The sequence below is a fragment of the Opisthocomus hoazin genome, chromosome 30 (assembly GCF_030867145.1).
Source record: "Opisthocomus hoazin isolate bOpiHoa1 chromosome 30, bOpiHoa1.hap1, whole genome shotgun sequence".
Lineage (NCBI taxonomy): Eukaryota > Metazoa > Chordata > Aves > Opisthocomiformes > Opisthocomidae > Opisthocomus > Opisthocomus hoazin.
In genome coordinates, this window is record NC_134443.1 from 6180535 (window position 1) to 6204869 (window position 24335).

Sequence of the window (24335 nt, forward strand, 5' to 3'; positions counted from 1 at the left end):
AAGCCTGGCTGGGACACCACCATTTCCAGCATGCGTTTGAAGTTTGAGGTGGCAAGACAAGCAAGGAGCCCCATTCTCTGTGCCTCTGTGCGAACAGTGCCATGGGCAGATGAGGCTGAGCAACAGCTTTCCATGCTAGCCCCTTCTGGCTGCCAGCTATCTGCAGACGTTCGCACTTTCGGAGCAGGGCTGTGATAGGAGCCTGGCAGGGACACCACCATTCCCAGCATGCGTTTGAAGTTTCAAGTGGCAAGATAAGCAAGGAGCCCCATTCTCTGTGCCTCTGTGCGAGCAGTGCCATGGGCAGATGAGGCTGAGCAACAGCTTTCCAGGATAGCACCTTCTGACTGCCAGCTATCTGCAGACGTTCGCACATTCGGAGCAGGGCTGCGAAAGGAGCCTGGATGGGACACCAAGTTTCCCAGGCTACGTTTGAAGTTTGAGGTGGCAAGACAAGCAAGCAGCCCCATTCTCTGTGCCTCTGTGCGAGCACTGCCATGGGCAGATGAGGCTGAGCAACAGCTTTCCAGGCTAGCACCTTCTGGTTGCCAGCTATCTGCAGACGTTCGCACTTTCGGAGCAGGGCTGTGATAGGAGCCTGGCTGGGACACCACCATTCCCAGCATGCGTTTGAAGTTTGAGGTGGCAAGACAAGCAAGGAGCCCCATTCTCTGTGCCTCTGTGCAAACAGTGCCATGGGCAGATGAGGCTGAGCAACAGCTTTCCAGGCTAGCCCCTTCTGGCTGCCAGCTATCTGCAGACGTTCGCACTTTTGGAGCAGGGCTGTGATAGGAGCCTGGCAGGGACACCACCATTCCCAGCATGCGTTTGAAGTTTCAAGTGGCAAGATAAGCAAGGAGCCCCATTCTCTGTGCCTCTGTGCGAGCAGTGCCATGGGCAGATGAGGCTGAGCAACAGCTTTCCAGGATAGCACCTTCTGGCTGCTAGCTATCTGCAGACGTTCGCACTTTCGGAGCAGGGCTGCGAAAGGAGCCTGGCTGGGACACCAAGTTTCCCAGGCTACGTTTGAAGTTTGAGGTGGCAAGACAAGCAAGCAGCCCCATTCTCTGTGCCTCTATGCGAGCACTGCCATGGGCAGATGAGGCTGAGTAACAGCTTTCCAGGCTAGCACCTTCTGGCTGCCAGCTATCTGCAGACATTCGCACTTTCGGAGCAGGGCTGCGAAAGGAGCCTGGCTGGGACACCACCATTCCCAGCATGCGTTTGAAGTTTGAGGTGGCAAGACAAGCAAGCAGCCCCATTCTCTGTGCCTCTGTGCGAGCAGTGCCATGGGCAGATGAGGCTGAGCAACAGCTTTCCAGGATAGCCCCTTCTGGCTGCCAGCTATCTGCAGACGTTCGCACTTTCGGAGCAGGGCTGTGATAGGAGCCTGGCAGGGACACCACCATTCCCAGCATGCGTTTGAAGTTTCAAGTGGCAAGATAAGCAAGGAGCCCCATTCTCTGTGCCTCTGTGCGAGCAGTGCCATGGGCAGATGAGGCTGAGCAACAGCTTTCCAGGCTAGCACCTTCTGGCTGCCAGCTATCTGCAGACGTTCGCACTTTCGGAGCAGGGCTGCGAAAGGAGCCTGGCTGGGATACCATCTTTCCCAGGATACGTTTGAAGTTTGAGGTGGCAAGACAAGCAAGCAGCCCCATTCCCTGTGCCTCTGTGCGAGCAGTGCCATGGGCAGATGAGGCTGAGCAACAGCTTTCCAGGCTAGCACTTTCTTGCTGCCAGCTATCTGCAGACGTTCGCACTTTCGGAGCAGGGCTGCGAAAGGAGCCTGGCTGGGACAGCAACTTTCCCAGCATGCGTTTGAAGTTTCAGGTGGCAAGACAAGCAAGGAGCCCCATTCTCTGTGCCTCTGTGCGAGCAGTGCCATGGGCAGATGAGGCTGAGCAACAGCTTTCCAGGCTAGCACCTTCTGGCTGCCAGCTATCTGCAGACGTTCGCACTTTCGGAGCAGGGCTGTGATAGGAGCCTGGCAGGGACACCACCATTCCCAGCATGCGTTTGAAGTTTCAAGTGGCAAGATAAGCAAGCAGCCCCATTCTCTGTGCCTCTGTGCGAGCAGTGCCATGGGCAGATGAGGCTGAGCAACAGCTTTCCAGGCTAGCCCCTTCTGGCTGCCAGCTATCTGCAGACGTTCGCACTTTCGGAGCAGGGCTGTGATAGGAGCCTGGCAGGGACACCAACTTTCCCAGGCTACGTTTGAAGTTTGAGGTGGCAAGACAAGCAAGGAGCCCCATTCTCTGTGCCTCTATACGAGCACTGCCATGGGCAGATGAGGCTGAGCAACAGCTTTCCAGGCTAGCCCCTTCTGGCTGCCAGCTATCTGCAGACGTTCGCACTTTTGGAGCAGGGCTGTGATAGGAGCCTGGCAGGGACACCACCATTCCCAGCATGCGTTTGAAGTTTCAAGTGGCAAGACAAGCAAGCAGCCCCATTCTCTGTGCCTCTGTGCGAGCAGTGCCATGGGCAGATGAGGCTGAGCAACAGCTTTCCAGGCTAGCCCCTTCTGGCTGCCAGCTATCTGCAGACGTTCGCATTTCAAGAGCAGGGCTGCGAAGGGAGCCTAGCAGGTACACCATCTTTCCCAGGCTACGTTTGAAGTTTGAGGTGGCAAGACAAGCAAAGAGCCCCATTCTCTGTGCCTCTGTGCGAGCACTGCCATGGGCAGGGGAGGCTGAGCAACAGCTTTCCAGGCTAGCACCTTCTGGCTGCCAGCTATCTGCAGACGTTCGCACTTTCGGAGCAGGGCTGCGAAAGGAGCCTGGCTGGGACACCATCTTTCCCAAGGTACGTTTGAAGTTTGAGGTGGCAAGACAAGCAAGCAGCCCCATTCTCTGTGCCTCTGTGCGAGCACTGCCATGGGCAGATGAGGCTGAGCAACAGCTTTCCAGGCTAGCCCCTTCTGGCTGCCAGCTATCTGCAGACGTTCGCACTTTTGGAGCAGGGCTGTGATAGGAGCCTGGCAGGGACACCACCATTCCCAGCATGCGTTTGAAGTTTCCAGTGGCAAGATAAGCAAGGAGCCCCATTCTCTGTGCCTCTGTGCGAGCAGTGCCATGGGCAGATGAGGATGAGCAACAGCTTTCCAGGATAGCCCCTTCTGGCTGCCAGCTATCTGCAGACGTTCGCACTTTCGGAGCAGGGATGCGAAAGGAGCCTGGCTGGGACACCACCATTCCCAGCATGCGTTTGAAGTTTGAGGTGGCAAGACAAGCAAGCAGTCCCATTCTCTGTGCCTCTGTGCGAGCACTGCCATGGGCAGATGAGGCTGAGCAACAGCTTTCCAGGCTAGCCCCTTCTGGCTGCCAGCTATCTGCAGACGTTCGCACTTTCGGAGCAGGGCTGTGATAGAAGCCTGGCTGGGACACCACCATTCCCAGCATGCGTTTGAAGTTTGAGGTGGCAAGACAAGCAAGGAGCCCCATTCTCTGTGCCTCTGTGCGAGCAGTGCCATGGGCAGATGAGGCTGAGCAACAGCTTTCCAGGCTAGCCCCTTCTGGCTGCCAGCTATCTGCAGACGTTCGCACTTTCGGAGCAGGGCTGTGATAGGAGCCTGGCAGGGACACCACCATTCCCAGCATGCGTTTGAAGTTTCAAGTGGCAAGATAAGCAAGGAGCCCCATTCTCTGTGCCTCTGTGCGAGCAGTGCCATGGGCAGATGAGGCTGAGCAACAGCTTTCCAGGATAGCACCTTCTGACTGCCAGCTATCTGCAGACGTTCGCACATTCGGAGCAGGGCTGCGAAAGGAGCCTGGATGGGACACCAAGTTTCCCAGGCTACGTTTGAAGTTTGAGGTGGCAAGACAAGCAAGCAGCCCCATTCTCTGTGCCTCTGTGCGAGCACTGCCATGGGCAGATGAGGCTGAGCAACAGCTTTCCAGGCTAGCACCTTCTGGTTGCCAGCTATCTGCAGACGTTCGCACTTTCGGAGCAGGGCTGTGATAGGAGCCTGGCTGGAACACCACCATTCCCAGCATGCGTTTGAAGTTTGAGGTGGCAAGACAAGCAAGGAGCCCCATTCTCTGTGCCTCTGTGCAAACAGTGCCATGGGCAGATGAGGCTGAGCAACAGCTTTCCAGGCTAGCCCCTTCTGGCTGCCAGCTATCTGCAGACGTTCGCACTTTCGGAGCAGGGCTGTGATAGGAGCCTGGCAGGGACACCACCATTCCCAGCATGCGTTTGAAGTTTCAAGTGGCAAGATAAGCAAGGAGCCCCATTCTCTGTGCCTCTGTGCGAGCACTGCCATGGGCAGATGAGGCTGAGCAACAGCTTTCCAGGATAGCACCTTCTGGCTGCCAGCTATCTGCAGACGTTCGCACATTCGGAGCAGGGCTGCGAAAGGAGCCTGGCTGGGACACCAAGTTTCCCAGGCTACGTTTGAAGTTTGAGGTGGCAAGACAAGCAAGCAGCCCCATTCTCTGTGCCTCTATGCGAGCACTGCCATGGGCAGATGAGGCTGAGTAACAGCTTTCCAGGCTAGCACCTTCTGGCTGCCAGCTATCTGCAGACATTCGCACTTTCGGAGCAGGGCTGCGAAAGGAGCCTGGCTGGGACACCACCATTCCCAGCATGCGTTTGAAGTTTGAGGTGGCAAGACAAGCAAGCAGCCCCATTCTCTGTGCCTCTGTGCGAGCACTGCCATGGGCAGATGAGGCTGAGCAACAGCTTTCCAGGATAGCCCCTTCTGGCTGCCAGCTATCTGCAGACGTTCGCACTTTCGGAGCAGGGCTGTGATAGGAGCCTGGCAGGGACACCACCATTCCCAGCATGCGTTTGAAGTTTCAAGTGGCAAGACAAGCAAGCAGCCCCATTCTCTGTGCCTCTATGCGAACAGTGCCATGGGCAGATGAGGCTGAGCAACACCTTTCCAGGCTAGCACCTTCTGGCTGCCAGCTATCTGCAGACGTTCGCACTTTCGGAGCAGGGCTGCGAAAGGAGCCTGGCTGGGATACCATCTTTCCCAGGCTACGTTTGAAGTTTGAGGTGGCAAGACAAGCAAGCAGCCCCATTCCCTGTGCCTCTGTGCGAGCAGTGCCATGGGCAGATGAGGCTGAGCAACAGCTTTCCAGGCTAGCACCTTCTGGCTGCCAGCTATCTGCAGACGTTCGCACTTTCGGAGCAGGGCTGCGAAAGGAGCCTGGCTGGGACAGCAACTTTCCCAGCATGCGTTTGAAGTTTCAGGTGGCAAGACAAGCAAGCAGCCCCATTCTCTGTGCCTCTGTGCGAGCAGTGCCATGGGCAGATGAGGCTGAGCAACAGCTTTCCAGGCTAGCACCTTCTGGCTGCCAGCTATCTGCAGACGTTCGCACTTTCGGAGCAGGGCTGTGATAGGAGCCTGGCAGGGACACCACCATTCCCAGCATGCATTTGAAGTTTCAAGTGGCAAGATAAGCAAGCAGCCCCATTCTCTGTGCCTCTGTGCGAGCAGTGCCATGGGCAGATGAGGCTGAGCAACAGCTTTCCAGGCTAGCCCCTTCTGGCTGCCAGCTATCTGCAGACGTTCGCACTTTCGGAGCAGGGCTGCGAAAGGAGCCTGGCTGGGACACCAACTTTCCCAGGCTACGTTTGAAGTTTGAGGTGGCAAGACAAGCAAGCAGCCCCATTCTCTGTGCCTCTATACGAGCAGTGCCATGGGCAGATGAGGCTGAGCAACAGCTTTCCAGGCTAGCCCCTTCTGGCTGCCAGCTATCTGCAGACGTTCGCACTTTCGGAGCAGGGCTGCGAAAGGAGCCTGGCTGGGACACCAACTTTCCCAGGCTACGTTTGAAGTTTGAGGTGGCAAGACAAGCAAGCAGCCCCATTCTCTGTGCCTCTATACGAGCAGTGCCATGGGCAGATGAGGCTGAGCAACAGCTTTCCAGGCTAGCCCCTTCTGGCTGCCAGCTATCTGCAGACGTTCGCATTTCAAGAGCAGGGCTGCGAAGGGAGCCTAGCAGGTACACCATCTTTCCCAGGCTACGTTTGAAGTTTGAGGTGGCAAGACAAGCAAGCAGCCCCATTCTCTGTGCCTCTGTGCGAGCACTGCCATGGGCAGGGGAGGCTGAGCAACAGCTTTCCAGGCTAGCACCTTCTGGCTGCCAGCTATCTGCAGACGTTCGCACTTTCGGAGCAGGGCTGCGAAAAGAGCCTGGCTGGGACACCAACTTTCCCAGCATGCGTTTGAAGTTTGAGGTGGCAAGACAAGCAAGGAGCCCCATTCTCTGTGCCTCTGTGCAAACAGTGCCATGGGCAGATGAGGCTGAGCAACAGCTTTCCAGGCTAGCCCCTTCTGGCTGCCAGCTATCTGCAGACGTTCGCACTTTTGGAGCAGGGCGTGGCAGGGACACCACCATTCCCAGCATGCGTTTGAAGTTTCAAGTGGCAAGATAAGCAAGGAGCCCCATTCTCTGTGCCTCTGTGCGAGCAGTGCCATGGGCAGATGAGGCTGAGCAACAGCTTTCCAGGATAGCACCTTCTGGCTGCCAGCTATCTGCAGACGTTCGCACATTCGGAGCAGGGCTGCGAAAGGAGCCTGGCTGGGACACCAAGTTTCCCAGGCTACGTTTGAAGTTTGAGGTGGCAAGACAAGCAAGCAGCCCCATTCTCTGTGCCTCTATGCGAGCACTGCCATGGGCAGATGAGGCTGAGTAACATCTTTCCAGGCTAGCACCTTCTGGCTGCCAGCTATCTGCAGACGTTCGCACTTTCGGAGCAGGGCTGTCATAGGAGCCTGGCTGGGACACCACCATTCCCAGCATGCGTTTGAAGTTTGAGGTGGCAAGACAAGCAAGCAGCCCCATTCTCTGTGCCTCTGTGCGAGCACTGCCATGGGCAGATGAGGCTGAGCAACAGCTTTCCAGGATAGCCCCTTCTGGCTGCCAGCTATCTGCAGACGTTCGCACTTTCGGAGCAGGGCTGTGATAGGAGCCTGGCAGGGACACCACCATTCCCAGCATGCGTTTGAAGTTTCAAGTGGCAAGACAAGCAAGCAGCCCCATTCTCTGTGCCTCTATGCGAACAGTGCCATGGGCAGATGAGGCTGAGCAACAGCTTTCCAGGCTAGCACCTTCTGGCTGCCAGCTATCTGCAGACGTTCGCACTTTCGGAGCAGGGCTGCGAAAGGAGCCTGGCTGGGATACCATCTTTCCCAGGCTACGTTTGAAGTTTGAGGTGGCAAGACAAGCAAGCAGCCCCATTCCCTGTGCCTCTGTGCGAGCACTGCCATGGGCAGATGAGGCTGAGCAACAGCTTTCCAGGCTAGCACCTTCTGGCTGCCAGCTATCTGCAGACGTTCGCACTTTCGGAGCAGGGCTGCGAAAGGAGCCTGGCTGGGACAGCAACTTTCCCAGCATGCGTTTGAAGTTTCAGGTGGCAAGACAAGCAAGCAGCCCCATTCTCTGTGCCTCTGTGCGAGCAGTGCCATGGGCAGATGAGGCTGAGCAACAGCTTTCCAGGCTAGCACCTTCTGGCTGCCAGCTATCTGCAGACGTTCGCACTTTCGGAGCAGGGCTGTGATAGAAGCCTGGCTGGGACACCACCATTCCCAGCATGCGTTTGAAGTTTGAGGTGGCAAGACAAGCAAGGAGCCCCATTCTCTGTGCCTCTGTGCGAACAGTGCCATGGGCAGATGAGGCTGAGCAACAGCTTTCCAGGCTAGCCCCTTCTGGCTGCCAGCTATCTGCAGACGTTCGCACTTTCGGAGCAGGGCTGTGATAGGAGCCTGGCAGGGACACCACCATTCCCAGCATGCGTTTGAAGTTTCAAGTGGCAAGATAAGCAAGGAGCCCCATTCTCTGTGCCTCTGTGCGAGCAGTGCCATGGGTAGATGAGGCTGAGCAACAGCTTTCCAGGCTAGCACCTTCTGACTGCCAGCTATCTGCAGACGTTCGCACTTTCGGAGCAGGGCTGCGAAAGGAGCCTGGATGGGACACCAAGTTTCCCAGGCTACGTTTGAAGTTTGAGGTGGCAAGACAAGCAAGCAGCCCCATTCTCTGTGCCTCTGTGCGAGCACTGCCATGGGCAGATGAGGCTGAGCAACAGCTTTCCAGGCTAGCACCTTCTGGTTGCCAGCTATCTGCAGACGTTCGCACTTTCGGAGCAGGGCTGTGATAGGAGCCTGGCTGGAACACCACCATTCCCAGCATGCGTTTGAAGTTTGAGGTGGCAAGACAAGCAAGGAGCCCCATTCTCTGTGCTTCTATGCGAGCACTGCCATGGGCAGATGAGGATGAGCAACAGCTTTCCAGGCTAGCACCTTCTGGCTGCCAGCTATCTGCAGACGTTCGCACTTTCGGAGCAGGGCTGCGATAGGAGCCTGGCAGGGACACCACCATTCCCAGCATGCGTTTGAAGTTTCAAGTGGCAAGACAAGCAAGCAGCCCCATTCTCTGTGCCTCTGTGCAAACAGTGCCATGGGCAGATGAGGCTGAGCAACAGCTTTCCAGGCTAGCACCTTCTGGCTGCCAGCTATCTGCAGACGTTCGCACTTTCGGAGCAGGGCTGCGAAAGGAGCCTGGCTGGGATACCATCTTTCCCAGGCTACGTTTGAAGTTTGAGGTGGCAAGACAAGCAAGCAGCCCCATTCCCTGTGCCTCTGTGCGAGCAGTGCCATGGGCAGATGAGGCTGAGCAACAGCTTTCCAGGCTAGCACCTTCTTGCTGCCAGCTATCTGCAGACGTTCGCACTTTCGGAGCAGGGCTGCGAAAGGAGCCTGGCAGGGACACCAACTTTCCCAGCATGCGTTTGAAGTTTCAGGTGGCAAGACAAGCAAGCAGCCCCATTCTCTGTGCCTCTGTGCGAGCACTGCCATGGGCAGATGAGGCTGAGCAACAGCTTTCCAGGATAGCACCTTCTGGCTGCCAGCTATCTGCAGACGTTCGCACTTTTGGAGCAGGGCTGTGATAGGAGCCTGGCAGGGACACCACCATTCCCAGCATGCGTTTGAAGTTTGAGGTGTCAAGACAAGCACGGAGCCCCATTCTCTGTGCCTCTGTGCGAGCACTGCCATGGGCAGATGATGCTGGGCAACAGCTTTCCAGGCTAGCCCCTTCTGGCTGCCAGCTATCTGCAGACGTTCGCACTTTTGGAGCAGGGCTGTGATAGGAGCCTGGCAGGGACACCACCATTCCCAGCATGCGTTTCAAGTTTGAGGTGGCAAGACAAGCAAGCAGCCCCATTCTCTGTGCCTCTGTGCGAGCAGTGCCATGGGCAGATGAGGCTGAGCAACAGCTTTCCAGGCTAGCCCCTTCTGGCTGCCAGCTATCTGCAGACGTTCGCACTTTCGGAGCAGGGCAGCGAAAGGAGCCTGGCTGGGACACCAACTTTCCCAGGCTACGTTTGAAGTTTGAGGTGGAAAGACAAGCAAGCAGCCCCATTCTCTGTGCCTCTGTGCGAGCACTGCCATGGGCAGATGAGGCTGAGCAACAGCTTTCCAGGCTAGCACCTTCTGGCTGCCAGCTATCTGCAGACGTTCGCACTTTCGGAGCAGGGCTGTCATAGGAGCCTGGCTGGGACACCATCTTTCCCAAGCTACGTTTGAAGTTTGAGGTGGCAAGACAAGCAAGCAGCCCCATTCTCTGTGCCTCTGTGCGAGCACTGCCATGGGCAGATGAGGCTGAGCAACAGCTTTCCAGGCTAGCCCCTTCTGGCTGCCAGCTATCTGCAGACGTTCGCACTTTTGGAGCAGGGCTGTGATAGGAGCCTGGCAGGGACACCACCATTCCCAGCATGCGTTTGAAGTTTCCAGTGGCAAGATAAGCAAGGAGCCCCATTCTCTGTGCCTCTGTGTGAGCAGTGCCATGGGCAGATGAGGCTGAGCAACAGCTTTCCAGGATAGCCCCTTCTGGCTGCCAGCTATCTGCAGACGTTCGCACTTTCGGAGCAGGGCTGCGAAAGGAGCCTGGCTGGGACACCACCATTCCCAGCATGCGTTTGAAGTTTGAGGTGGCAAGACAAGCAAGCAGCCCCATTCTCTGTGCCTCTGTGCGAGCACTGCCATGGGCAGATGAGGCTGAGCAACAGCTTTCCAGGCTAGCACCTTCTGGCTGCCAGCTATCTGCAGACGTTCGCACTTTCGGAGCAGGGCTGTGATAGAAGCCTGGCTGGGACACCACCATTCCCAGCATGCGTTTGAAGTTTGAGGTGGCAAGACAAGCAAGGAGCCCCATTCTCTGTGCCTCTGTGCGAGCAGTGCCATGGGCAGATGAGGCTGAGCAACAGCTTTCCAGGCTAGCCCCTTCTGGCTGCCAGCTCTCTGCAGACGTTTGCACTTTCGGAGCAGGGCTGTGATAGGAGCCTGGCAGGGACACCACCATTCCCAGCATGCGTTTGAAGTTTCCAGTGGCAAGATAAGCAAGGAGCCCCATTCTCTGTGCCTCTGTGCGAGCAGTGCCATGGGCAGATGAGGCTGAGCAACAGCTTTCCAGGATAGCACCTTCTGGCTGCCAGCTATCTGCAGACGTTCGCACATTCGGAGCAGGGCTGCGAAAGGAGCCTGGATGGGACACCAAGTTTCCCAGGCTACGTTTGAAGTTTGAGGTGGCAAGACAAGCAAGCAGCCCCATTCTCTGTGCCTCTGTGCGAGCACTGCCATGGGCAGATGAGGCTGAGCAACAGCTTTCCAGGCTAGCACCTTCTGGTTGCCAGCTATCTGCAGACGTTCGCACTTTCGGAGCACGGCTGTGATAGGAGCCTGGCAGGGACACCACCATTCCCAGCATGCGTTTGAAGTTTGAGGTGGCAAGACAAGCAAGCAGCCCCATTCTCTGTGCCTCTGTGCAAAGAGTGCCATGGGCAGGGGAGGCTGAGCAACAGCTTTCCAGGCTAGCACCTTCTGGCTGCCAGCTATCTGCAGACGTTCGCACTTTTGGAGCAGGGCTGTGATAGGAGCCTGGCAGGGACACCACCATTCCCAGCATGCGTTTGAAGTTTCAAGTGGTAAGATAAGCAAGCAGCCCCATTCTCTGTGCCTCTGTGCGAGCAGTGCCATGGGCAGATGAGGCTGAGCAACAGCTTTCCAGGCTAGCACCTTCTGGCTGCCAGCTATCTGCAGACGTTCGCACTTTCGGAGCAGGGCTGCGAAAGGAGCCTGGCTGGGACACCAACTTTCCCAGGCTACGTTTGAAGTTTGAGGTGGCAAGACATGCAAGGAGCCCCATTCTCTGTGCTTCTATGCGAGCACTGCCATGGGCAGATGAGGCTGAGCAACAGCTTTCCAGGCTAGCACCTTCTGGCTGCCAGCTATCTGCACACGTTCGCACTTTCGGAGCAGGGCTGTGATAAGAGCCTGGCAGGGACACCACCATTCCCAGCATGCGTTTGAAGTTTGAGGTGGCAAGACAAGCAAGGAGCCCCATTCTCTGTGCCTCTATGCGAACAGTGCCATGGGCAGATGAGGCTGAGCAACAGCTTTCCAGGATAGCCCCTTCTGGCTGCCAGCTATCTGCAGACGTTCGCACTTTCGGAGCAGGGCTGTGATAGGAGCCTGGCAGGGACACCACCATTCCCAGCATGCGTTTGAAGTTTCAAGTGGCAAGACAAGCAAGCAGCCTCATTCTCTGTGTCTCTGTGCAAACAGTGCCATGGGCAGATGAGGCTGAGCAACAGCTTTCCAGGCTAGCACCTTCTGGCTGCCAGCTATCTGCAGACGTTCGCACTTTCGGAGCAGGGCTGCGAAAGGAGCCTGGCTGGGATACCATCTTTCCCAGGCTACGTTTGAAGTTTGAGGTGGCAAGACAAGCAAGCAGCCCCATTCCCTGTGCCTCTGTGCGAGCAGTGCCATGGGCAGATGAGGCTGAGCAACAGCTTTCCAGGCTAGCACCTTCTTGCTGCCAGCTATCTGCAGACGTTCGCACTTTCGGAGCAGGGCTGCGAAAGGAGCCTGGCTGGGACACCAACTTTCCCAGCATGCGTTTGAAGTTTCAGGTGGCAAGACAAGCAAGCAGCCCCATTCTCTGTGCCTCTGTGCGAGCAGTGCCATGGGCAGATGAGGCTGAGCAACAGCTTTCCAGGATAGCATCTTCTGGCTGCCAGCTATCTGCAGACGTTCGCACTTTTGGAGCAGGGCTGTGATAGGAGCCTGGCAGGGACACCACCATTCCCAGCATGCGTTTGAAGTTTGAGGTGTCAAGACAAGCACGGAGCCCCATTCTCTGTGCCTCTGTGCGAGCACTGCCATGGGCAGATGATGCTGGGCAACAGCTTTCCAGGCTAGCCCCTTCTGGCTGCCAGCTATCTGCAGACGTTCGCACTTTTGGAGCAGGGCTGTGATAGGAGCCTGGCAGGGACACCACCATTCCCAGCATGCGTTTCAAGTTTGAGGTGGCAAGACAAGCAAGCAGCCCCAGTCTCTGTGCCTCTGTGCGAGCAGTGCCATGGGCAGATGAGGCTGAGCAACAGCTTTCCAGGCTAGCCCCTTCTGGCTGCCAGCTATCTGCAGACGTTCGCACTTTCGGAGCAGGGCAGCGAAAGGAGCCTGGCTGGGACACCAAGTTTCCCAGGCTACGTTTGAAGTTTGAGGTGGCAAGACAAGCAAGCAGCCCCATTCTCTGTGCCTCTGTGCGAGCACTGCCATGGGCAGATGAGGCTGAGCAACAGCTTTCCAGGCTAGCACCTTCTGGTTGCCAGCTATCTGCAGACGTTCGCACTTTCGGAGCAGGGCTGTGATAGGAGCCTGGCAGGGACACCACCATTCCCAGCATGCGTTTGAAGTTTGAGGTGGCAAGACAAGCAAGCAGCCCCATTCTCTGTGCCTCTGTGCAAAGAGTGCCATGGGCAGGGGAGGCTGAGCAACAGCTTTCCAGGCTAGCACCTTCTGGCTGCCAGCTATCTGCAGACGTTCGCACTTTTGGAGCAGGGCTGTGATAGGAGCCTGGCAGGGACACCACCATTCCCAGCATGCGTTTGAAGTTTCAAGTGGTAAGATAAGCAAGCAGCCCCATTCTCTGTGCCTCTGTGCGAGCAGTGCCATGGGCAGATGAGGCTGAGCAACAGCTTTCCAGGCTAGCACCTTCTGGCTGCCAGCTATCTGCAGACGTTCGCACTTTCGGAGCAGGGCTGCGAAAGGAGCCTGGCTGGGACACCAACTTTCCCAGGCTACGTTTGAAGTTTGAGGTGGCAAGACATGCAAGGAGCCCCATTCTCTGTGCTTCTATGCGAGCACTGCCATGGGCAGATGAGGCTGAGCAACAGCTTTCCAGGCTAGCACCTTCTGGCTGCCAGCTATCTGCACACGTTCGCACTTTCGGAGCAGGGCTGTGATAAGAGCCTGGCAGGGACACCACCATTCCCAGCATGCGTTTGAAGTTTGAGGTGGCAAGACAAGCAAGGAGCCCCATTCTCTGTGCCTCTATGCGAACAGTGCCATGGGCAGATGAGGCTGAGCAACAGCTTTCCAGGCTAGCCCCTTCTGGCTGCCAGCTATCTGCAGACGTTCGCACTTTTGGAGCAGGGCTGTGATAGGAGCCTGGCAGGGACACCACCATTCCCAGCATGCGTTTGAAGTTTGAGGTGGCAAGACAAGCAAGCAGCCCCATTCTCTGTGCCTCTGTGCGAGCACTGCCATGGGCAGATGAGGCTGAGCAACAGCTTTCCAGGATAGCCCCTTCTGGCTGCCAGCTATCTGCAGACGTTCGCACTTTCGGAGCAGGGCTGTGATAGGAGCCTGGCAGGGACACCACCATTCCCAGCATGCGTTTGAAGTTTCAAGTGGCAAGACAAGCAAGCAGCCCCATTCTCTGTGCCTCTATGCGAACAGTGCCATGGGCAGATGAGGCTGAGCAACAGCTTTCCAGGCTAGCACCTTCTGGCTGCCAGCTATCTGCAGACGTTCGCACTTTCGGAGCAGGGCTGCGAAAGGAGCCTGGCTGGGATACCATCTTTCCCAGGCTACGTTTGAAGTTTGAGGTGGCAAGACAAGCAAGCAGCCCCATTCCCTGTGCCTCTGTGCGAGCAGTGCCATGGGCAGATGAGGCTGAGCAACAGCTTTCCAGGCTAGCACCTTCTGGCTGCCAGCTATCTGCAGACGTTCGCACTTTCGGAGCAGGGCTGCGAAAGGAGCCTGGCTGGGACAGCAACTTTCCCAGCATGCGTTTGAAGTTTCAGGTGGCAAGACAAGCAAGCAGCCCCATTCTCTGTGCCTCTGTGCGAGCAGTGCCATGGGCAGATGAGGCTGAGCAACAGCTTTCCAGGCTAGCACCTTCTGGCTGCCAGCTATCTGCAGACGTTCGCACTTTCGGAGCAGGGCTGTGATAGAAGCCTGGCTGGGACACCACCATTCCCAGCATGCGTTTGAAGTTTGAGGTGGCAAGACAAGCAAGGAGCCCCATTCTCTGTGCCTCTGTGCGAACAGTGCCATGGGCAGATGAGGCTGAGCAACAGCTTTCCAGGCTAGCCCCTTCTGGCTGCCAGCTATCTGCAGACGTTCGCACTTTCGGAGCAGGGCTGTGATAGGAGCCTGGCAGGGACACCACCATTCCCAGCATGCGTTTGAAGTTTCAAGTGGCAAGATAAGCAAGGAGCCCCATTCTCTGTGCCTCTGTGCGAGCAGTGCCATGGGTAGATGAGGCTGAGCAACAGCTTTCCAGGCTAGCACCTTCTGACTGCCAGCTATCTGCAGACGTTCGCACATTCGGAGCAGGGCTGCGAAAGGAGCCTGGATGGGACACCAAGTTTCCCAGGCTACGTTTGAAGTTTGAGGTGGCAAGACAAGCAAGCAGCCCCATTCTCTGTGCCTCTGTGCGAGCACTGCCATGGGCAGATGAGGCTGAGCAACAGCTTTCCAGGCTAGCACCTTCTGGTTGCCAGCTATCTGCAGACGTTCGCACTTTCGGAGCAGGGCTGTGATAGGAGCCTGGCTGGAACACCACCATTCCCAGCATGCGTTTGAAGTTTGAGGTGGCAAGACAAGCAAGGAGCCCCATTCTCTGTGCTTCTATGCGAGCACTGCCATGGGCAGATGAGGATGAGCAACAGCTTTCCAGGCTAGCACCTTCTGGCTGCCAGCTATCTGCAGACGTTCGCACTTTCGGAGCAGGGCTGCGATAGGAGCCTGGCAGGGACACCACCATTCCCAGCATGCGTTTGAAGTTTCAAGTGGCAAGACAAGCAAGCAGCCCCATTCTCTGTGCCTCTGTGCAAACAGTGCCATGGGCAGATGAGGCTGAGCAACAGCTTTCCAGGCTAGCACCTTCTGGCTGCCAGCTATCTGCAGACGTTCGCACTTTCGGAGCAGGGCTGCGAAAGGAGCCTGGCTGGGATACCATCTTTCCCAGGCTACGTTTGAAGTTTGAGGTGGCAAGACAAGCAAGCAGCCCCATTCCCTGTGCCTCTGTGCGAGCAGTGCCATGGGCAGATGAGGCTGAGCAACAGCTTTCCAGGCTAGCACCTTCTTGCTGCCAGCTATCTGCAGACGTTCGCACTTTCGGAGCAGGGCTGCGAAAGGAGCCTGGCAGGGACACCAACTTTCCCAGCATGCGTTTGAAGTTTCAGGTGGCAAGACAAGCAAGCAGCCCCATTCTCTGTGCCTCTGTGCGAGCACTGCCATGGGCAGATGAGGCTGAGCAACAGCTTTCCAGGATAGCACCTTCTGGCTGCCAGCTATCTGCAGACGTTCGCACTTTTGGAGCAGGGCTGTGATAGGAGCCTGGCAGGGACACCACCATTCCCAGCATGCGTTTGAAGTTTGAGGTGTCAAGACAAGCACGGAGCCCCATTCTCTGTGCCTCTGTGCGAGCACTGCCATGGGCAGATGATGCTGGGCAACAGCTTTCCAGGCTAGCCCCTTCTGGCTGCCAGCTATCTGCAGACGTTCGCACTTTTGGAGCAGGGCTGTGATAGGAGCCTGGCAGGGACACCACCATTCCCAGCATGCGTTTCAAGTTTGAGGTGGCAAGACAAGCAAGCAGCCCCATTCTCTGTGCCTCTGTGCGAGCAGTGCCATGGGCAGATGAGGCTGAGCAACAGCTTTCCAGGCTAGCCCCTTCTGGCTGCCAGCTATCTGCAGACGTTCGCACTTTCGGAGCAGGGCAGCGAAAGGAGCCTGGCTGGGACACCAACTTTCCCAGGCTACGTTTGAAGTTTGAGGTGGAAAGACAAGCAAGCAGCCCCATTCTCTGTGCCTCTGTGCGAGCACTGCCATGGGCAGATGAGGCTGAGCAACAGCTTTCCAGGCTAGCACCTTCTGGCTGCCAGCTATCTGCAGACGTTCGCACTTTCGGAGCAGGGCTGTCATAGGAGCCTGGCTGGGACACCATCTTTCCCAAGCTACGTTTGAAGTTTGAGGTGGCAAGACAAGCAAGCAGCCCCATTCTCTGTGCCTCTGTGCGAGCACTGCCATGGGCAGATGAGGCTGAGCAACAGCTTTCCAGGCTAGCCCCTTCTGGCTGCCAGCTATCTGCAGACGTTCGCACTTTTGGAGCAGGGCTGTGATAGGAGCCTGGCAGGGACACCACCATTCCCAGCATGCGTTTGAAGTTTCCAGTGGCAAGATAAGCAAGGAGCCCCATTCTCTGTGCCTCTGTGTGAGCAGTGCCATGGGCAGATGAGGCTGAGCAACAGCTTTCCAGGATAGCCCCTTCTGGCTGCCAGCTATCTGCAGACGTTCGCACTTTCGGAGCAGGGCTGCGAAAGGAGCCTGGCTGGGACACCACCATTCCCAGCATGCGTTTGAAGTTTGAGGTGGCAAGACAAGCAAGCAGCCCCATTCTCTGTGCCTCTGTGCGAGCACTGCCATGGGCAGATGAGGCTGAGCAACAGCTTTCCAGGCTAGCACCTTCTGGCTGCCAGCTATCTGCAGACGTTCGCACTTTCGGAGCAGGGCTGTGATAGAAGCCTGGCTGGGACACCACCATTCCCAGCATGCGTTTGAAGTTTGAGGTGGCAAGACAAGCAAGGAGCCCCATTCTCTGTGCCTCTGTGCGAGCAGTGCCATGGGCAGATGAGGCTGAGCAACAGCTTTCCAGGCTAGCCCCTTCTGGCTGCCAGCTCTCTGCAGACGTTTGCACTTTCGGAGCAGGGCTGTGATAGGAGCCTGGCAGGGACACCACCATTCCCAGCATGCGTTTGAAGTTTCCAGTGGCAAGATAAGCAAGGAGCCCCATTCTCTGTGCCTCTGTGCGAGCAGTGCCATGGGCAGATGAGGCTGAGCAACAGCTTTCCAGGATAGCACCTTCTGGCTGCCAGCTATCTGCAGACGTTCGCACATTCGGAGCAGGGCTGCGAAAGGAGCCTGGATGGGACACCAAGTTTCCCAGGCTACGTTTGAAGTTTGAGGTGGCAAGACAAGCAAGCAGCCCCATTCTCTGTGCCTCTGTGCGAGCACTGCCATGGGCAGATGAGGCTGAGCAACAGCTTTCCAGGCTAGCACCTTCTGGTTGCCAGCTATCTGCAGACGTTCGCACTTTCGGAGCACGGCTGTGATAGGAGCCTGGCAGGGACACCACCATTCCCAGCATGCGTTTGAAGTTTGAGGTGGCAAGACAAGCAAGCAGCCCCATTCTCTGTGCCTCTGTGCAAAGAGTGCCATGGGCAGGGGAGGCTGAGCAACAGCTTTCCAGGCTAGCACCTTCTGGCTGCCAGCTATCTGCAGACGTTCGCACTTTTGGAGCAGGGCTGTGATAGGAGCCTGGCAGGGACACCACCATTCCCAGCATGCGTTTGAAGTTTCAAGTGGTAAGATAAGCAAGCAGCCCCATTCTCTGTGCCTCTGTGCGAGCAGTGCCATGGGCAGATGAGGCTGAGCAACAGCTTTCCAGGCTAGCACCTTCTGGCTGCCAGCTATCTGCAGACGTTCGCACTTTCGGAGCAGGGCTGCGAAAGGAGCCTGGCTGGGACACCAACTTTCCCAGGCTACGTTTGAAGTTTGAGGTGGCAAGACATGCAAGGAGCCCCATTCTCTGTGCTTCTATGCGAGCACTGCCATGGGCAGATGAGGCTGAGCAACAGCTTTCCAGGCTAGCACCTTCTGGCTGCCAGCTATCTGCACACGTTCGCACTTTCGGAGCAGGGCTGTGATAAGAGCCTGGCAGGGACACCACCATTCCCAGCATGCGTTTGAAGTTTGAGGTGGCAAGACAAGCAAGGAGCCCCATTCTCTGTGCCTCTATGCGAACAGTGCCATGGGCAGATGAGGCTGAGCAACAGCTTTCCAGGATAGCCCCTTCTGGCTGCCAGCTATCTGCAGACGTTCGCACTTTCGGAGCAGGGCTGTGATAGGAGCCTGGCAGGGACACCACCATTCCCAGCATGCGTTTGAAGTTTCAAGTGGCAAGACAAGCAAGCAGCCTCATTCTCTGTGTCTCTGTGCAAACAGTGCCATGGGCAGACGAGGCTGAGCAACAGCTTTCCAGGCTAGCACCTTCTGGCTGCCAGCTATCTGCAGACGTTCGCACTTTCGGAGCAGGGCTGCGAAAGGAGCCTGGCTGGGATACCATCTTTCCCAGGCTACGTTTGAAGTTTGAGGTGGCAAGACAAGCAAGCAGCCCCATTCCCTGTGCCTCTGTGCGAGCAGTGCCATGGGCAGATGAGGCTGAGCAACAGCTTTCCAGGCTAGCACCTTCTTGCTGCCAGCTATCTGCAGACGTTCGCACTTTCGGAGCAGGGCTGCGAAAGGAGCCTGGCTGGGACACCAACTTTCCCAGCATGCGTTTGAAGTTTCAGGTGGCAAGACAAGCAAGCAGCCCCATTCTCTGTGCCTCTGTGCGAGCAGTGCCATGGGCAGATGAGGCTGAGCAACAGCTTTCCAGGATAGCATCTTCTGGCTGCCAGCTATCTGCAGACGTTCGCACTTTTGGAGCAGGGCTGTGATAGGAGCCTGGCAGGGACACCACCATTCCCAGCATGCGTTTGAAGTTTGAGGTGTCAAGACAAGCACGGAGCCCCATTCTCTGTGCCTCTGTGCGAGCACTGCCATGGGCAGATGATGCTGGGCAACAGCTTTCCAGGCTAGCCCCTTCTGGCTGCCAGCTATCTGCAGACGTTCGCACTTTTGGAGCAGGGCTGTGATAGGAGCCTGGCAGGGACACCACCATTCCCAGCATGCGTTTCAAGTTTGAGGTGGCAAGACAAGCAAGCAGCCCCAGTCTCTGTGCCTCTGTGCAAAGAGTGCCATGGGCAGGGGAGGCTGAGCAACAGCTTTCCAGGCTAGCACCTTCTGGCTGCCAGCTATCTGCAGACGTTCGCACTTTTGGAGCAGGGCTGTGATAGGAGCCTGGCAGGGACACCACCATTCCCAGCATGCGTTTGAAGTTTCAAGTGGTAAGATAAGCAAGCAGCCCCATTCTCTGTGCCTCTGTGCGAGCAGTGCCATGGGCAGATGAGGCTGAGCAACAGCTTTCCAGGCTAGCACCTTCTGGCTGCCAGCTATCTGCAGACGTTCGCACTTTCGGAGCAGGGCTGCGAAAGGAGCCTGGCTGGGACACCAACTTTCCCAGGCTACGTTTGAAGTTTGAGGTGGCAAGACATGCAAGGAGCCCCATTCTCTGTGCTTCTATGCGAGCACTGCCATGGGCAGATGAGGCTGAGCAACAGCTTTCCAGGCTAGCACCTTCTGGCTGCCAGCTATCTGCACACGTTCGCACTTTCGGAGCAGGGCTGTGATAGGAGCCTGGCAGGGACACCACCATTCCCAGCATGCGTTTGAAGTTTCAAGTGGCAAGACAAGCAAGCAGCCTCATTCTCTGTGTCTCTGTGCAAACAGTGCCATGGGCAGATGAGGCTGAGCAACAGCTTTCCAGGCTAGCACCTTCTGGCTGCCAGCTATCTGCAGACGTTCGCACTTTCGGAGCAGGGCTGCGAAAGGAGCCTGGCTGGGATACCATCTTTCCCAGGCTACGTTTGAAGTTTGAGGTGGCAAGACAAGCAAGCAGCCCCATTCCCTGTGCCTCTGTGCGAGCAGTGCCATGGGCAGATGAGGCTGAGCAACAGCTTTCCAGGCTAGCACCTTCTTGCTGCCAGCTATCTGCAGACGTTCGCACTTTCGGAGCAGGGCTGCGAAAGGAGCCTGGCTGGGACACCAACTTTCCCAGCATGCGTTTGAAGTTTCAGGTGGCAAGACAAGCAAGCAGCCCCATTCTCTGTGCCTCTGTGCGAGCAGTGCCATGGGCAGATGAGGCTGAGCAACAGCTTTCCAGGATAGCATCTTCTGGCTGCCAGCTATCTGCAGACGTTCGCACTTTTGGAGCAGGGCTGTGATAGGAGCCTGGCAGGGACACCACCATTCCCAGCATGCGTTTGAAGTTTGAGGTGTCAAGACAAGCACGGAGCCCCATTCTCTGTGCCTCTGTGCGAGCACTGCCATGGGCAGATGATGCTGGGCAACAGCTTTCCAGGCTAGCCCCTTCTGGCTGCCAGCTATCTGCAGACGTTCGCACTTTTGGAGCAGGGCTGTGATAGGAGCCTGGCAGGGACACCACCATTCCCAGCATGCGTTTCAAGTTTGAGGTGGCAAGACAAGCAAGCAGCCCCATTCTCTGTGCCTCTGTGCAAAGAGTGCCATGGGCAGGGGAGGCTGAGCAACAGCTTTCCAGGCTAGCACCTTCTGGCTGCCAGCTATCTGCAGACGTTCGCACTTTTGGAGCAGGGCTGTGATAGGAGCCTGGCAGGGACACCACCATTCCCAGCATGCGTTTGAAGTTTCAAGTGGTAAGATAAGCAAGCAGCCCCATTCTCTGTGCCTCTGTGCGAGCAGTGCCATGGGCAGATGAGGCTGAGCAACAGCTTTCCAGGCTAGCACCTTCTGGCTGCCAGCTATCTGCAGACGTTCGCACTTTCGGAGCAGGGCTGCGAAAGGAGCCTGGCTGGGACACCAACTTTCCCAGGCTACGTTTGAAGTTTGAGGTGGCAAGACATGCAAGGAGCCCCATTCTCTGTGCTTCTATGCGAGCACTGCCATGGGCAGATGAGGCTGAGCAACAGCTTTCCAGGCTAGCACCTTCTGGCTGCCAGCTATCTGCACACGTTCGCACTTTCGGAGCAGGGCTGTGATAAGAGCCTGGCAGGGACACCACCATTCCCAGCATGCGTTTGAAGTTTGAGGTGGCAAGACAAGCAAGGAGCCCCATTCTCTGTGCCTCTATGCGAACAGTGCCATGGGCAGATGAGGCTGAGCAACAGCTTTCCAGGCTAGCCCCTTCTGGCTGCCAGCTATCTGCAGACGTTCGCACTTTTGGAGCAGGGCTGTGATAGGAGCCTGGCAGGGACACCACCATTCCCAGCATGCGTTTGAAGTTTGAGGTGGCAAGACAAGCAAGGAGCCCCATTCTCTGTGCCTCTGTGCGAGCAGTGCCATGGGCAGATGAGGCTGAGCAACAGCTTTCCAGGCTAGCCCCTTCTGGCTGCCAGCTCTCTGCAGACGTTTGCACTTTCGGAGCAGGGCTGTGATAGGAGCCTGGCAGGGACACCACCATTCCCAGCATGCGTTTGAAGTTTCCAGTGGCAAGATAAGCAAGGAGCCCCATTCTCTGTGCCTCTGTGCGAGCAGTGCCATGGGCAGATGAGGCTGAGCAACAGCTTTCCAGGATAGCACCTTCTGGCTGCCAGCTATCTGCAGACGTTCGCACATTCGGAGCAGGGCTGCGAAAGGAGCCTGGATGGGACACCAAGTTTCCCAGGCTACGTTTGAAGTTTGAGGTGGCAAGACAAGCAAGCAGCCCCATTCTCTGTGCCTCTGTGCGAGCACTGCCATGGGCAGATGAGGCTGAGCAACAGCTTTCCAGGCTAGCACCTTCTGGTTGCCAGCTATCTGCAGACGTTCGCACTTTCGGAGCACGGCTGTGATAGGAGCCTGGCAGGGACACCACCATTCCCAGCATGCGTTTGAAGTTTGAGGTGGCAAGACAAGCAAGCAGCCCCATTCTCTGTGCCTCTGTGCAAAGAGTGCCATGGGCAGGGGAGGCTGAGCAACAGCTTTCCAGGCTAGCACCTTCTGGCTGCCAGCTATCTGCAGACGTTCGCACTTTTGGAGCAGGGCTGTGATAGGAGCCTGGCAGGGACACCACCATTCCCAGCATGCGTTTGAAGTTTCAAGTGGTAAGATAAGCAAGCAGCCCCATTCTCTGTGCCTCTGTGCGAGCAGTGCCATGGGCAGATGAGGCTGAGCAACAGCTTTCCAGGCTAGCACCTTCTGGCTGCCAGCTATCTGCAGACGTTCGCACTTTCGGAGCAGGGCTGCGAAAGGAGCCTGGCTGGGACACCAACTTTCCCAGGCTACGTTTGAAGTTTGAGGTGGCAAGACATGCAAGGAGCCCCATTCTCTGTGCTTCTATGCGAGCACTGCCATGGGCAGATGAGGCTGAGCAACAGCTTTCCAGGCTAGCACCTTCTGGCTGCCAGCTATCTGCACACGTTCGCACTTTCGGAGCAGGGCTGTGATAAGAGCCTGGCAGGGACACCACCATTCCCAGCATGCGTTTGAAGTTTGAGGTGGCAAGACAAGCAAGGAGCCCCATTCTCTGTGCCTCTATGCGAACAGTGCCATGGGCAGATGAGGCTGAGCAACAGCTTTCCAGGATAGCCCCTTCTGGCTGCCAGCTATCTGCAGACGTTCGCACTTTCGGAGCAGGGCTGTGATAGGAGCCTGGCAGGGACACCACCATTCCCAGCATGCGTTTGAAGTTTCAAGTGGCAAGACAAGCAAGCAGCCTCATTCTCTGTGTCTCTGTGCAAACAGTGCCATGGGCAGATGAGGCTGAGCAACAGCTTTCCAGGCTAGCACCTTCTGGCTGCCAGCTATCTGCAGACGTTCGCACTTTCGGAGCAGGGCTGCGAAAGGAGCCTGGCTGGGATACCATCTTTCCCAGGCTACGTTTGAAGTTTGAGGTGGCAAGACAAGCAAGCAGCCCCATTCCCTGTGCCTCTGTGCGAGCAGTGCCATGGGCAGATGAGGCTGAGCAACAGCTTTCCAGGCTAGCACCTTCTTGCTGCCAGCTATCTGCAGACGTTCGCACTTTCGGAGCAGGGCTGCGAAAGGAGCCTGGCAGGGACACCAACTTTCCCAGCATGCGTTTGAAGTTTCAGGTGGCAAGACAAGCAAGCAGCCCCATTCTCTGTGCCTCTGTGCGAGCAGTGCCATGGGCAGATGAGGCTGAGCAACAGCTTTCCAGGATAGCATCTTCTGGCTGCCAGCTATCTGCAGACGTTCGCACTTTTGGAGCAGGGCTGTGATAGGAGCCTGGCAGGGACACCACCATTCCCAGCATGCGTTTGAAGTTTGAGGTGTCAAGACAAGCACGGAGCCCCATTCTCTGTGCCTCTGTGCGAGCACTGCCATGGGCAGATGATGCTGGGCAACAGCTTTCCAGGCTAGCCCCTTCTGGCTGCCAGCTATCTGCAGACGTTCGCACTTTTGGAGCAGGGCTGTGATAGGAGCCTGGCAGGGACACCACCATTCCCAGCATGCGTTTCAAGTTTGAGGTGGCAAGACAAGCAAGCAGCCCCAGTCTCTGTGCCTCTGTGCGAGCAGTGCCATGGGCAGATGAGGCTGAGCAACAGCTTTCCAGGCTAGCCCCTTCTGGCTGCCAGCTATCTGCAGACGTTCGCACTTTCGGAGCAGGGCAGCGAAAGGAGCCTGGCTGGGACACCAACTTTCCCAGGCTACATTTGAAGTTTGAGGTGGCAAGACAAGCAAGCAGCCCCATTCTCTGTGCCTCTGTGCGAGCACTGCCATGGGCAGATGAGGCTGAGCAACAGCTTTCCAGGCTAGCACCTTCTGGCTGCCAGCTATCTGCAGACGTTCGCACTTTCGGAGCAGGGCTGTCATAGGAGCCTGGCTGGGACACCATCTTTCCCAAGCTACGTTTGAAGTTTGAGGTGGCAAGACAAGCAAGCAGCCCCATTCTCTGTGCCTCTGTGCGAGCACTGCCATGGGCAGATGAGGCTGAGCAACAGCTTTCCAGGCTAGCCCCTTCTGGCTGCCAGCTATCTGCAGACGTTCGCACTTTTGGAGCAGGGCTGTGATAGGAGCCTGGCAGGGACACCACCATTCCCAGCATGCGTTTGAAGTTTCCAGTGGCAAGATAAGCAAGGAGCCCCATTCTCTGTGCCTCTGTGTGAGCAGTGCCATGGGCAGATGAGGCTGAGCAACAGCTTTCCAGGATAGCCCCTTCTGGCTGCCAGCTATCTGCAGACGTTCGCACTTTCGGAGCAGGGCTGCGAAAGGAGCCTGGCTGGGACACCACCATTCCCAGCATGCGTTTGAAGTTTGAGGTGGCAAGACAAGCAAGCAGCCCCATTCTCTGTGCCTCTGTGCGAGCACTGCCATGGGCAGATGAGGCTGAGCAACAGCTTTCCAGGCTAGCACCTTCTGGTTGCCAGCTATCTGCAGACGTTCGCACTTTCGGAGCAGGGCT